At 34.9% G+C, this 13919-nt stretch overlaps 1 protein-coding gene across 1 annotated transcript in view; it reads right to left on the minus strand.

Annotated features, from left to right (window-relative positions):
- Nucleotides 1-8195, minus strand: part of LOC106064225 (uncharacterized) — a 45170-nt gene extending 36975 nt beyond the window's left edge. The window contains exon 1 of the mRNA XM_056010402.1: nucleotides 8112-8195. The gene's annotated coding sequence lies outside the window, so the exon portion shown is untranslated. The remainder of the gene's footprint in view (nucleotides 1-8111) is intronic.
- Between the last annotated feature and the right edge of the window lie 5724 nt (nucleotides 8196-13919).

Raw genomic sequence — 13919 nt, forward strand, 5'->3', positions numbered from 1 at the left:
TTTAAGTATCTAAAAATTGATTGTTCCGTATTTTTTTGTGCAAAACTAATCAACCCCAACAAATGTTTGTTTGCTCTTCTAATTTATATTACATTCAATTTCCATGCTTAAACGTTGCAAAAACACATTATAAATAACATGTTGTTCCGTTTTTTATGTAAATAGCAAATTAATGCTAAATCAAAATCTCTATACTGACTTATATTTCATTAAGTGTAAAAATGTTCCGGATATTGTTTTATAAAACATGAAATATGCCTAATGATTGTTTGAAATCGCATAATTTACTAATATTACACTTATATTATTTGACAATGCGTCACTATAATTTGGTTATCAATATCAAATTGTTCTGTATTTTCATCTTTAACAAATTTTAAAAATATCGACAATAGGTTGTTCAGAGCTTTAAAAAAAAGTAATTTACTAGAATTGATTACTGAAAATTACTTTTTAGACATTTAATTTTCTTGCTAAAACAAAACATAGAAGTTTTGTAATCGATAAAGAAAGTTCCGGATTTTGTTTCTTACAAATCGTCGTCAGAAATTTCGGAATTTATTTAAAAATCTACTAGCGCCAAATAATTGTTTGAACTCCCTCTTCTAATTAATAAACAAATAATCTTCTCATTTACGAAATAATGTTTTTACGGATTTTTATGAAAAATATTTTAATTCACTTCTCTCTTACAGTACATTTAACTTTATACCTAAAACATGTAAAAATCTAATTATCGTTAATATTATGTTCCGATTTTTAAGGAAAACAGAATCCAAGCACCAAAGTAAGGTATGAAAATCTCTCCACATGGCTGTAGTACATCTAATTTTTATACGAGACCATCCAACTATTTAATTAACGGTATTACATTTATCTGAAACTCTTTTTCTTTTACTATTTATACAAACATCCGGAACAATCGATTATATAAACTTTTCAATTGTGTTCATACCTAAAAATGATTGCAATGTTTTGAAACGTAAAATAAAGGTTAATCAATTTTTAATAACTTTTAGTTGTTCTTTTTTATATCAAGATGACGGACACACCGACTGACAGACAAAACGCAAAAACAATGCGGCTTTGATCCTTTTTAAATAAATTCTATTAGAACTCAGTGCACCAATGTCTATGAACCTTTGTTAAATATCTCGTGTAAATAAAGACATTTTTGTTTATGGTACCGGTACTAGCCTATTGTTAGGTAATGGAATTTTTTTGTCTTTGACGTTATATGAATGGACTCTTTAAATGTAGGCTAATATTAAAGAACGCACTCGGTGCACCAATGTCTATTAACCCTCGAAAAATTGCTCGTGTTAATAAAAACATATTTTAGTCTAACTAAGCCGTGTGACGTAGTGTTTTTTTTCCTTTGACGTCATATGGAATGAATTCTTTAAATGAAATGCTTAAAGAACGCACTTGGTGCACCAAAGTCTATGAACACTCGATAAATGGCTCTTATTGATGAAGGCGATTATTAGTCTAGCTATGCCGTGTGACGTAGTGTTTTTTTTCTCCCTCTGACGTTATATGGCATTAATTCTTCAAATAAAATGAAAAAAGAACTCGGTATAGTAATGTTTATTAAGCCTCGTTATGTGACTCGCGTTTTAAAAAGGAATGATATCTTGATTTAGATCTAATCTAGATTTTTTTTAACTAGATCTAGATTTTTATTACAGTATATCTAGATCTGGATTTATATTCTAATTAAAATTATTTTAGAGTCTAGATCTAGAATTTCTAGATCTAGTTTAGACTAAAATAGACTAGATAAAGATGTAGAATTTCAATTTCTAAACTTAAAGTGTAAAAAAAAAAGTGTAGATTTTCATTTCCAAACGTTTTGATCAATATTGTAATGTTTTAATATACTAAAACTAATGTACTATTTTTTATTTAATAAAATTTAAATTAACGGCAAATGAATCTTTAAAACATTATTACTTTTGACCATCAAAATTAAATCACCTCTTGAATATTATTTGCGAATATGCAGATCCGACAGGGATCCGACTTCGATGGGGGCCGCCTCTTTGTAATCTTGTTTTTTTTTTTTTGTATATATATAAACAAATTTACATCAATGAAATATTCTCAGAAAAATCTAATTTTAATTTATTTTTGCCTGTACATTAAAATTAAATAATTATTTTGTTGTTTTATAAATTGTTTTGACTAAGATTGACTGCATTTTTTGTTGCACTTAGACAGAATGTAATACGTGTGAAATGCTTTATAATAAAATGTAAAAAAAAATAATAATTCATCAGGCTTTGGTTGTCTAAATTTCAATTTAGAGCTCCAATTGACTTTAAAACTACTTTTAGACAGAAAACAAAATAATAAAAATGAGAACTAGTAATAAAAGAAAAAATAACAGTCAAATAACAAAAATTAAAGAAATCACAAAAAAAAAATACATTAGTCAAGGATTTCTTATGTATATTATTTTGAATAAGACAATAGTATCCTTATTACAAAAAATGCGGTATTTTTTATCTAGATCTGGTAGTGTGATATGCAATAATAGTTGTCTCTCCATAGTCTTGGGTTTGAATTCTGCCTGCTCCATCCCTAGTCATCCTGCCTGAATTTTTACAATTAGGAAATAAGTCTGTAACTATCTTTACATTTTAAAGGTACATTTTAGATCATATCTAAAATATCATATCTAGATGATTTCAATTATTTTCTTAAACAAAGATATTTACAATTTTAGAATTAGTCTATAGATCTTGTAGGACTACTTTTTGTTTATCTATTACATCTAGAATTTTGGATTTTATATAGAAGCATAAATCTAAGTAGGCCTATGTCTAAAGATGGATAGATCAAGAGACTAAATCTAGTATGAATTAAATTTTTAACAGCTCTAGACTAGAAGCGTATGAATTAAATTGTTTATGAATCTAGACTAGAACTAGAAGCTAATGTGAATTTAGATGTAGATATATTTTTTTCTACATTACCTAAGATCTAATTAGTTATGGTAGTTTATATAGATCTACACCAGAGTCTAACTTTTAGATTTAAATTTACCGTTGTAGCTTAAGTTATTTAAGTAGTACATATGTTAATTTAAAAAAGAAGATAATTATGTTCTATCCGTTTAAAGTGTCAATCTAGACATGCATATTAATCATTGACTTAAACTCTAATAAGTCTTTAGTTTTTCAGGCTAAGTCAGGCAACTCATTCCATTGTTTACTAACACTAGGGTATGAGCACTTGTAGACGGTCGTTGTGCTGGTCGCAAGATACCCTCGTTAACTTTGCCCTACATATCTTGAATGCAGGGTCTGAAAGGAATACTTTTTACAAGATATACAAGTCTCTTAACACTAGATATATCTATTTATAGGCCTATACTGATTATGGATCTAGTAGAATATTATCTAAACCTATATCTATCATAAGATCATCCATAAATTGATAAGATAGGAGACATCTAGATCTATTATAGCATATTTGAACTAGTATTTGATAGATTTTAAATCGAATTCTAATTTAATTTAGATATAGATCTAAATTTATATGTTTGCAATATTTACTACTAAATCTAGTCATTTGTAGATCTAAAAACGTAAAGGTTAATTAAGTCTAATCTATTTCTAGATCTAGACTCTACACAAGCTAATCTAGAAAAGAAAGAAGAATGGATTTATCGGCTGCAGTATTCGTTACTCGTAATCGAAACATTTATTTACGCTTACAATTAAAATCTCTATAACAATATGGACGAATACAATAGTCATTTGACAAAGGGTATACATCTAGGTTTCGTTAAGATTTTAAAATATATAAATATATGATCAGGTATTACTGATACACTATGTTTTACAAACACCATTAAAATTGTATAGATATAATAGATCTATTAAGACTGCTAGTTTTAGATTCTAATAATTGTATTTGTTTGATATTGTTACCATTCTCTCCTAATCAGGCCTTCTGTAAACACTGCTAAACACAACACAACACATCAACAACTTGACAACAAGGCTCCAAATAATCTGGTACTTTAATAATAAGGGTCAAATAAAACACCCAATACAACACAATTGGCAATACAATCAACAACTACAATGTTAGACTGTATATCACTGTACTAAACTCATAAACTCTACTGTCTCTTCCTGGACTCGTACGTTTCACTGGAGAACTGCACCAGGATAGACTTCATGGCCAACTAACAGTCCCGGTCTCAAAGCTCTGTTCTTGAACTGCCACTTTCCTACACACTGTGTCTCTGGTCTACTCAGGCTTATGATCAGATGACCATAACACGGGCGCTATTCGTATGCAAAGTTCATGCCAGTACTGTCCCTTGCCTTTCAATATAGCACGCCAAACTGTTTTACTGGCCTTTGTCACATATGTCAGCTGATTACACACAGTTAACCCTTTTGCGTCGCGAATAGGGTTATAACAATATTTTACTTCCTAGTTAAAACCTCACGCAGGACGAGGGGAGAGGGTAGCGGGTGCCATTCACTTATGGATTGCTTCTTTGCTAGGTGTGTGTGTATTGTTATTTTTGGCAATATAATGGTGCGCTGTTTCTAAGGACGCGCTATCGTCATTGTTTCTTTCTGTTTTGCTTGGGTATCAGATTTTTGGCTGGAACTCTCTGTAGTTGCATGGACACTACTTGGCTATTATACTTTGTATTGGGTTGCAGGCACCGCGAGGCCGGACTAGACTGTTTGCATGTGAGGTGTGCTTGCCTGTTAACTAGACCTATGTTGTATAATTTCACCTAACTTAGACACTCTTCTCTAGTATTTATTATTATGTATAATCATCATTTATTATCTATTTTATTATCGAATAATCAAACCTTTGATATTTACACTCTCATTGTTAAATAATATACGTCATTACTTATTGACACTCTCGTTGTTAAATAATATACGTCATTACTTATTGACACTCTCGTTGTTAAATAATATACGTCATTACTTATTGACACTCTCGTTGTTAAATAATATACGTCATTACTTATTGACACTCTCGTTGTTAACTAATATATGTCATTACTTATTGACACTCTCGTTGTTGACTAATATATGTCATTACTTATTGACACTCTCGTTGTTGACTAATATATGTCATTACTTATTGACACTCTCGTTGTTAACTAATATACGTCATTACTTATTGACACTCTCGTTGTTAACTAATATTCGTCATTACTTATTGACACTTTCGTTGTTAACTAATATACGTCATTACTTATTGACACTCTCGTTGTTGACTAACATACGTCATTACTTATTGACACTCTCGTTGTTGACTAATATATGTCATTACTTATTGACACTCTCGTTGTTAACTAACATACGTCATTACTTATTGACACTGTCGTTGTTAACTAACATACGTCATTACTTATTGACACTCTCGTTGTTAACTAATATATGTCATTACTTATTGACACTCTCGTTGTTGACTAATATATGTCATTACATATTAACACTCTCTTTGTTAACTAACATACGTCATTACTTATTGACACTCTCGTTGTTGACTAATATATATCATTACTTATTGACACTCTCGTTGTTAACTAATATACGTCATTACTTATTGACACTCTCGTTGTTGACTAATATATGTCATTACATATTAACACTCTCGTTGTTAACTAATATACGTCATTTCTTATTGACACTCTCGTTGTTAACTAACATACGTCATTACTTATTGACACTCTCGTTGTTAACAAACATAGTCATTACTTATTGACACTCTCGTTGTTAACTATATGTTAACATATAGCCATTACTTGTTCTGTAAAAATTACTAAATATATTAACTGTTTGCCTGAGAGATGAACTTCAATTTGTAGTCCTCCCGTAGAGCCTGGGCGTCAAACTCTGCTGTTACGCTTAGTGTCTTATAGCTCCCACACAGGTCACATGTCAAGAGACTCTGCAGACAAACTTTCCCGCCCCATCAACATTTGACCGGAACCAGGCAAAAGTCAGAGATGCCCGGGCAAACGAGCCAAAGTTAAAAATTACAACCACGGAAGCGGTTAAGTTGCCAGCTTGTTTACTCATTCTCACTGAAGCTTCTCTATTTAGTGTATTTATGTTGTCCACATGTCATATTGAAACAGTTAGATTGACATAGAGTCACAAAAAATATGTGTCTTTATTAAATATCTCTATCTGATATGTTTAGTTTTTCCTATACCACAGGCTTGGCGGTATACATCGAATTATAAACACACACATGCAGATACAAACATATACGTACAATTATAACCACACACATGCCACTTCGTAAATCAAAAGTTATTTACCGTGTCCATGTTAGAAGTCAAGGCGGCTGAGCGGTTAAGTACTTGGCTTCCGATCCTTGGGTCCTGGGTTCGAATCTCAATGAAGACTGGTATTTTGAATTTCAAAACTCCGATGGGTATGGGTTGTTATGCTGGCCACAAGACTCTCTGCTTGTTATCTGTTGGCCAAAAAAAAAACAATAGATGGCCTTTTTAACATCATCTGCACTTTAGATTTTTTAATCGTACAAAATAATGATTTGCCCGGTTTTAGATCTAAATTTATACAACATCCATAGAAACTTAAATTTGTTTTACGGTTCACTATTCTACTATTCTATATTAGGAGAAACCTTATATAAATAAAATAATACATTGAAGAAATGACTTTAAAAATATAATAATAATAATTTTATTTATAAAGCGCTGTTAACAAACAAAATGTAGGCTCTAGGCGCTTTAATGACATTGCAAACACAAACAAGACAGTTAAAATGAAAAACAGGTCTTAATGTTCTTCTTAAAAGTGGTGTAGCATTCTGTCTGTCTGAGGTTCTATGGGGAGTGAGTTCCAAACTTTTGGGCCTTGCACTAAAATAAACCCGCAGACCGTAGCTTTTGATGTAGAAACGTGGCACCACTAAAAGCGTTGAGTTATGGAGCGCAGGGCTCTGGGGTACATATGGAGTAATCAGTTCGCTAAGGTACAAGGGCATCTCGTTGTTATATATACACTGATGACAAAGTGTGGAGACCTTTTAATCGATTCTCGTTTTCACGGGAAGCCAATGGGGCGTGCGCAAGAGCGTAGTAACAGAAGCTCGTGTTTTTTTTTAAGGACTCTGTGTTTGTACTGACAACTTCGTAAATTCTATTTATGGAAACACGGACATAGAATAAAAAGTCATTCAAGGAATTTCCGATTTTTTTTTTTATAATCAAAAAGTTTCCCTAACAGTGAAGCGCCCCCTTGTATTTAAATTGATAACTATTTGTTTTATAACTAACAAATATTACAAGTGTTCTCACTGGGGAGGAGGGGTGTCTGCATCGGATGACTACAAAGCGGGTCTGACGTACTGGTCCTAGAACAAATCTTTGTTCGCTGAGGCTGAGTTACAATGCACTTGGGACCATGTTGGCAATGAAATGAACAAGTGAGCATTTATTTAAGACTTTTATTCTAATGAAGCATTGGAGACTAACATCCGATGTTGTGGGACCATGTTGGTCACAATGTGCAGAGATGAGCTTATTAGTTGTAGTGTTTGCCTATCTGAAATATAATGGTATATGTTTGAAGAGGTATACAATACTTCTATATGTCGTAAAACTGACATTTCAATGTTTCTCATCATATTGTAAAAAAATTTAAAAGACGAAACTCTTCGATAATTGAAGTAAAAAATTATTTCTCTATTCACTTAGGTCTGAATCAACTGTCTCTTCTTGTTGGTCTAAAATATAATTCTATGGACCAGTGGAAGGAGTTGATAGTTCTATACCATGGGTTCTCAACCAGTGGGTCGCGACCCCCATGGGGGTCGAATGACGATTTGTCAGGGGTCGCCAAAGACCATCAAAAAAATGGATTTTTTCGGTCTATTCCTCTATTGCTCTGTGTGTGTGCGGGGGGTCGCAGAAGAGTGGGGGATTGTTAAAAGGGGTCGACGATCTTCAAAGGTTGAGAACCACTGTTCTCCTCCCGAAACAAAATCCTGGCTACGCCCATAATGTATATATATATATATATTTAATGTTCTTTAAATAAAACTACAATAAATACTATGTAAATGTATTAAGTACTTACTTTAATACAATGCTCGAAAATGTATACATTGACACCGAGGACACCTATATTAATACATCCACGTAATCAATTAGGTCAGGTTCAAATTGAGCTTTATCTTTAAAGCTATCATGTGAATAACAATATTGAAATGCCTAAATCATCGTATCATCTAATATCATCTCGTTCGTCAGATTAACAATACAACAGTATCAAGATAAGCTTATTGTTGTGAATAGTCTCTAGTTTCTGATATAGTTTCTAATATTCTTGCTAAAAATATTGAAACCACTTCAAGGACCGAGTTTGAGTTTGTGTTTCCATTGTAACATTATATCTCCCCCCTTCCTGATAACAATGTCACATTAACTATATAATGTATATTACGTACAATTAATTAAAAATGAGATCCTGTGCTATATAAATTTGTTATAAAATGTTTTACATGTTTCGGATATTCCCTCAGAGTTGAATTAGGTTAGGGAGATGGTTAAAATGTGACCTGATTCTTGGAAGTTAATAAAAGGAGGGGATGTTCCGGCCGTAATAACCAATGTAAAGCGCTTGAAGTAAATCAAGAGTCATAGTCAGTTTGCAATGCTAGTATTTATTAGGGGTGCACCGGATGGTAGCTTCGGCTCTTACTACGGCCGAATATCAAGTAGTACTATCGGTGCACCTCTAGTATATATAAATATAGATTTGTATACAAAAGACTTATTTAAAGAAATATCTTTGTTTTTGTAGGTACGGGCATTGAGTACGACCTGACAGTCAACTATATTTCTGTCACATCATTGAAACTCACTATTCCAGTCACAAACAACTACAGCTTTTATTTTCATGTGATATCTCGACCATCTATTCCTTTCACATGAAGTGTATTAATAAACACTGAGTTAAAGCAGATCCAACAAGGCACACACACATACTACTGTACTTAAACAGCGACAAACAACGATAGCCAGCCTTACAGTCCAGTAATGTTCTTGCCTTTATTTTGGTCTATATTCTATCAATATTCCACTCCAAGTTAATCAAACTATCACGTCTCAAACCAAGAATGCAGCATTATTTTTTTTTTGTATTAGGTTTTAGGGAGTACCCTTGCCTATATTCATTCAAAAGAGTCACTCTTTCTTTATAAAAGAAATATGCTGGTTTTTAAATAGGTGTTTATGTATTTATCCTATTTGTTTCTTTTTTTTTTTTGTTGAGACATAGTTTTTTCTACTTAATGACGACGTTTCGGTGGCCCGCGGGCCGTATTTAGAGCATAACTGGACTAAGATTTGTTGATAGAGAGTTTATGTCGATCTATCAATGTATATCTTGAACAAGTCTCGAAGGGGACATGAGTAGGGTTGACATTCGATGTGTGCCGTACCTATGGGCCATGATAACTCATCTGAATAGCTCAAAAAATGGACCGATGTTTTTATAATATTTCAAAGTTACACATATCGACATCAATTTTCTCTCACTCTCTCTTATACTTTCTCTATTTTTTTCTCTTTCTCTCTTTCTCTATCTCTTTCTCTCTCTCTCTTTCTCGCTCCCTCAAATTCTCTCTTTCTCAATTTCTCTCTTCTTCTTATTGCCGACCCTCTTTCTTTCTCTCTTTTTCTTTCTCTCTCTCTCTCTTTCTTTATATCTTTCTCTCTCTCTCTCTCTCTTTCTTTGCCTCTCTTCCTTTCTCTCTCTCTCTCTTATACACTCTCTATTTTCTCTCTTCTTTCTTTATGTCTTTCTTTTTATCTCTTTTTTTCTCTCTTTGTATTTCACTTTTTTCTCTATTTCTTTATCTCTTTCTCACTCCTTCTCTTTCTTCATGTCTCTTAAAATAATATCTAACTCTTCTGAAGTCCTAATACTTTTTGTTTCTTTATTTCCATTTATATTTTTTTTTGCTTCAGACACAGATCTGGGTTTAGCGCTGATCCTCCTTCTCTCTTGCCTTCTGATACATTTGGTATTGATCTTGTAAGAGTACTTTACTAATGGATTCAATTGTGCATGCAAACATACGCCAGAAATACACACGCCACACACCCACATAAGTCAGTTGCACTTTCACTCGTTGAAGACATTCACACAGCAGACTTCCAAGTGGGTCTGCGAAAGTGAATACAAATAAATTGGGAGTCTATTAGATGTCCACGGGGGGTCTGCAATAATAGATTTCACTTACGTAGGTAATATTCAATTACTGTATCTCTTTCCTACACTAATATATGATTTGTACTCTCGTTAATCATTCAATATTTATCTTGCTATTGAAACGAAAAATGGTTGTATTCAATTAAAATAATAATTAAAATAGCTTAATTTTGTCTACGTGTAATTAATGTTTAACAAAAAGAAATGTAGACTGTACAGCGTTGATTATTTAAAATTGGAATAACTTCCTTTCTTGTAAAACAAACGGTTGCCTAGGTGACCTTTTTATGACCATATAAAACCAATTCCGTTGTAAGGTTTGTCTGAGCCACCCTGATAATACGTTCTAACACTCAAAGATAAATTTCTGTTGGACCGTTGGGGCACCAGGCAAGACTTTTTGACCGTCTTTCTCCATTCCTCCCTTTTTTTTTTTTGCCTTGTTTAGAACCTCCCTCAATGGCAGGCCCGTCCATTCTTTAATCTCTTTACTTATAGCAAAATGCGGAAACATCAAACATTGATTTTATTAGCTGTTTTACACAAACCTACATCTGTTATAATAAAGGTACATGTATGTTGACCAGCTTTCACTGCCATAAAGGAGAGTGCTCACAACACAGGCGTTGTAGACTAGGATTTTGGTCGCTGTGGTCAATTTACCATTTTCCCAGACGCGCTTGGAGAGTTTTGCCAATGCTGTGGTAGCTTTTCCTATCCTTTTTGTCAGCTCCATGTCTAAGTCTAGGTTACTGACAATTGTTGAACCCAAGTAGGTAAATTCCTGCACCACTGAAAGGGTGTGGTTCCCAATTTGTATTATAGGTATTTCTGCGACGTCTTGTGCCAGGATTTCGGTCTTGGAGAGACTTATAGTAAGGCTAAACTCTTGACAAGCAGCTGCTAAGGCGTTCACTAGCTTCTGTAGACCTCCTTGTGAGTGAGATACGAGTGCCGCGTCATCTGCAAACAGCAGCTCCCTTATCAAGATACGACGCCTTTTCGTTTTGGCTTTAAGACGTGCCAGGTTAAAGAGCCTTCCATCAGATCTGCTATGGATGTATATTCCGTCTTCCAGGGATTTAAAAGCACTGGATAGTACGACTGAGAAGAAGATGCCAAATAGTGTAGGGGCCAGTACACATCCTTGTTTTACACCGCTCTTAATGGGGAATGGCCTGGAGGAAGAACTTTCAAACTGAACGGTACCCTGCATATTTTCGTGAAAAGCTGACACTAGTTTTCTTAACTTATTTGGGCAGCCGATTTTCTCTAGTACAGCAAACAGACCGCTTCTGCTAACAAGGTCAAAGGCCTTGGTCAAATCAATAAAAGCTATGAAGAGGGGCTGCTTTTGTTCTCTGCTCTTCTCCTGTAGCTGCCGCAGAGAGAAAATCATATCTGTTGTAGATCTACCTGCCCTAAAGCCACACTGCGACTCTGGATAAACACGATCTGCCAGGATCTGTAATCGCTTTAGTAATACTCTAGCAAAAGCCTTTCCGACTATGCTAAGCAGTGAGATGCCTCTGTAATTGTTACAATCAGAGCGGTCGCCTTTATTTTTATAAATTGTAACAATGTTGGAGTCTTTCAATTCTTGGGGGACCATTCCTTGTTCCCAGCACAAGCTTAGCAGTTCATGGAGTGGTTTGATTAGGGCATGTTTTCCAGCCTGAATTACTTCAGCAGGAATGCCATCTCCTCCGGGTGTTTTCCCATGTGCGAGCATGTCAATGGCAATGCTCAGCTCCTTTACTGAGGGCGTTTCGTCTAATTCCGTCAAAACTGGAAGTGATGGGAAGTTGGAAACAGCATTTGGTGAGATGGCGTTTTCAATCTGGTAGAGTTCTGCATAGTGTTCTACCCATCGTTCCATTTGCAGCGCACGATCGCTGATGATTGAGCCACTTGCGCTGCCTGAGACGCATAATGGGCATCTCTTGGAGGGACCATGTCTCCAATCAGGAAGTTTTGAGATTGGCCAATATGAACAGCATGTATGCTCTCCTGACACAAAGAAGATTACGCTGGCTCGGACATGTCACCCGAATGCCAGATGGTAGAATCCCGAAAGATATCTTATATGCTGAGCTTGTGGAAGGAGTCAGACCCAAGGGCCGCCCAAGACTAACATATAGAGATGTCTGCAAGAGAGACATGAGAGCCTCAGGCATCAGTGAAAGTATGTGGGAAAACATAGCCAAAGACCGGAGTGCATGGAGACAGACTGTGCGTGCTGGGACAACCCTTGCTGAGAACAAAAGAATTGAAGCGGCTTTAATCAAGAGGGAAAAAAAGAAAGCTGCCCTGTCTGCTAGCCCTAAATCAGAGGCATACACATGTACGAATTGTGGCAAAGTCTGCCGTTCTAGAATTGGCTTGATTAGCCACACCAGATTCTGCCCCGTCTCAAGATTAAGCCAAAACCAGTGACTCACTTGGGCGCATCCATTGCCTTTCGAGACAAAAGGAGCCATATATAATAAAGGAATTTCTTTAATTCTTTAAGCAACCAGTTCAAGGACACATCGGTGGCATGAGTTATAAAATTAAACACTTCTTAAGTAATTCTTTGCAAACGACATATTTTCAGTTTGGGATGTCACAGGTCTGACAAGGTGTAGCACCTTAAAGCTTGACCCAACAAAACTTTCCCATGTTTGGGTATAGCTCCAAGGCAGCAGAGATTTGAATTTAGTTTTCCTTCTGCTAGGTGGGTAGCCACAGCCACACGAGGAAGTGTTCGAGATGAACCAGAGTCGTTCTACAAGTCAACAATCGTCCACAAAATTAAGACGTAAGCTTATTTATCTACTGATCTTGTTCTAGAGGGGTACAGGTCAAGGAGTAAACAAGGTACATCCTTTTTCTCCCTCTAAATGCTGAGTTGCAATTTAGTTTTAAAACAATCTCTCTAGTCCGCATTTATACATTTTATTCAAATGTATGATGATATTCCATAAATATGTCGAATCCTACAACCATGGTTCAATTACGGTTTCCTTAGAATTCTTTATCATAGAAAGATTTTTATCCCATTATTTTGAATAATATGGCAATTTTCTACACTATACGCCTATGTTTCATAAGTTGGAAAAGCACCTTCACCTGTTAGATGTGAAAAGCCTTCAAATAAAGTAACAGTACAACTGAAAAATAAAATTTAGTATTTTTTTTTATTGATCATTGATCAAGAATGTATCTAGCGGTCGTTGCAGTATAACCTATTCACAAGAATTGTTCTTGAAGAAAAAGCAAATTAAAATATTTACTAATATATATATATATATATATATATATCTTTGATATATCTTTGATACACAGCATCGATCGCAGGTTGGGCATATAAAATCACCAGGCGCCGTTGCATTTTCACCCTTCTTTCTGCTTCTGTTGTCTATGACATCTGCAATCTGTGACCCTTCCTTTATGCTCTCTCTCCATGTGGATCTGTCCAGTGCCACCTCTTACCAGATGCCAGTGTCGATTTTGAAGAGCTTCGTGTCGCGTTTGCATACATCCGTTTAACGTAAAATTGGGCGACCAGCGGCTCTCCTGCCTTCTAAATAGTATGACCAGCGGCTCCCCTGCCTTCTATATAGTATGACCAGCGGCTCTCCTGCCTTCTATATAGTATGACCAGCGGCTCTCCTGCCTTCTATATAG

Source organism: Biomphalaria glabrata, chromosome 14 (genome assembly GCF_947242115.1).
Source record: "Biomphalaria glabrata chromosome 14, xgBioGlab47.1, whole genome shotgun sequence".
In the NCBI taxonomy this organism is placed as follows: Eukaryota; Metazoa; Mollusca; class Gastropoda; family Planorbidae; genus Biomphalaria; species Biomphalaria glabrata.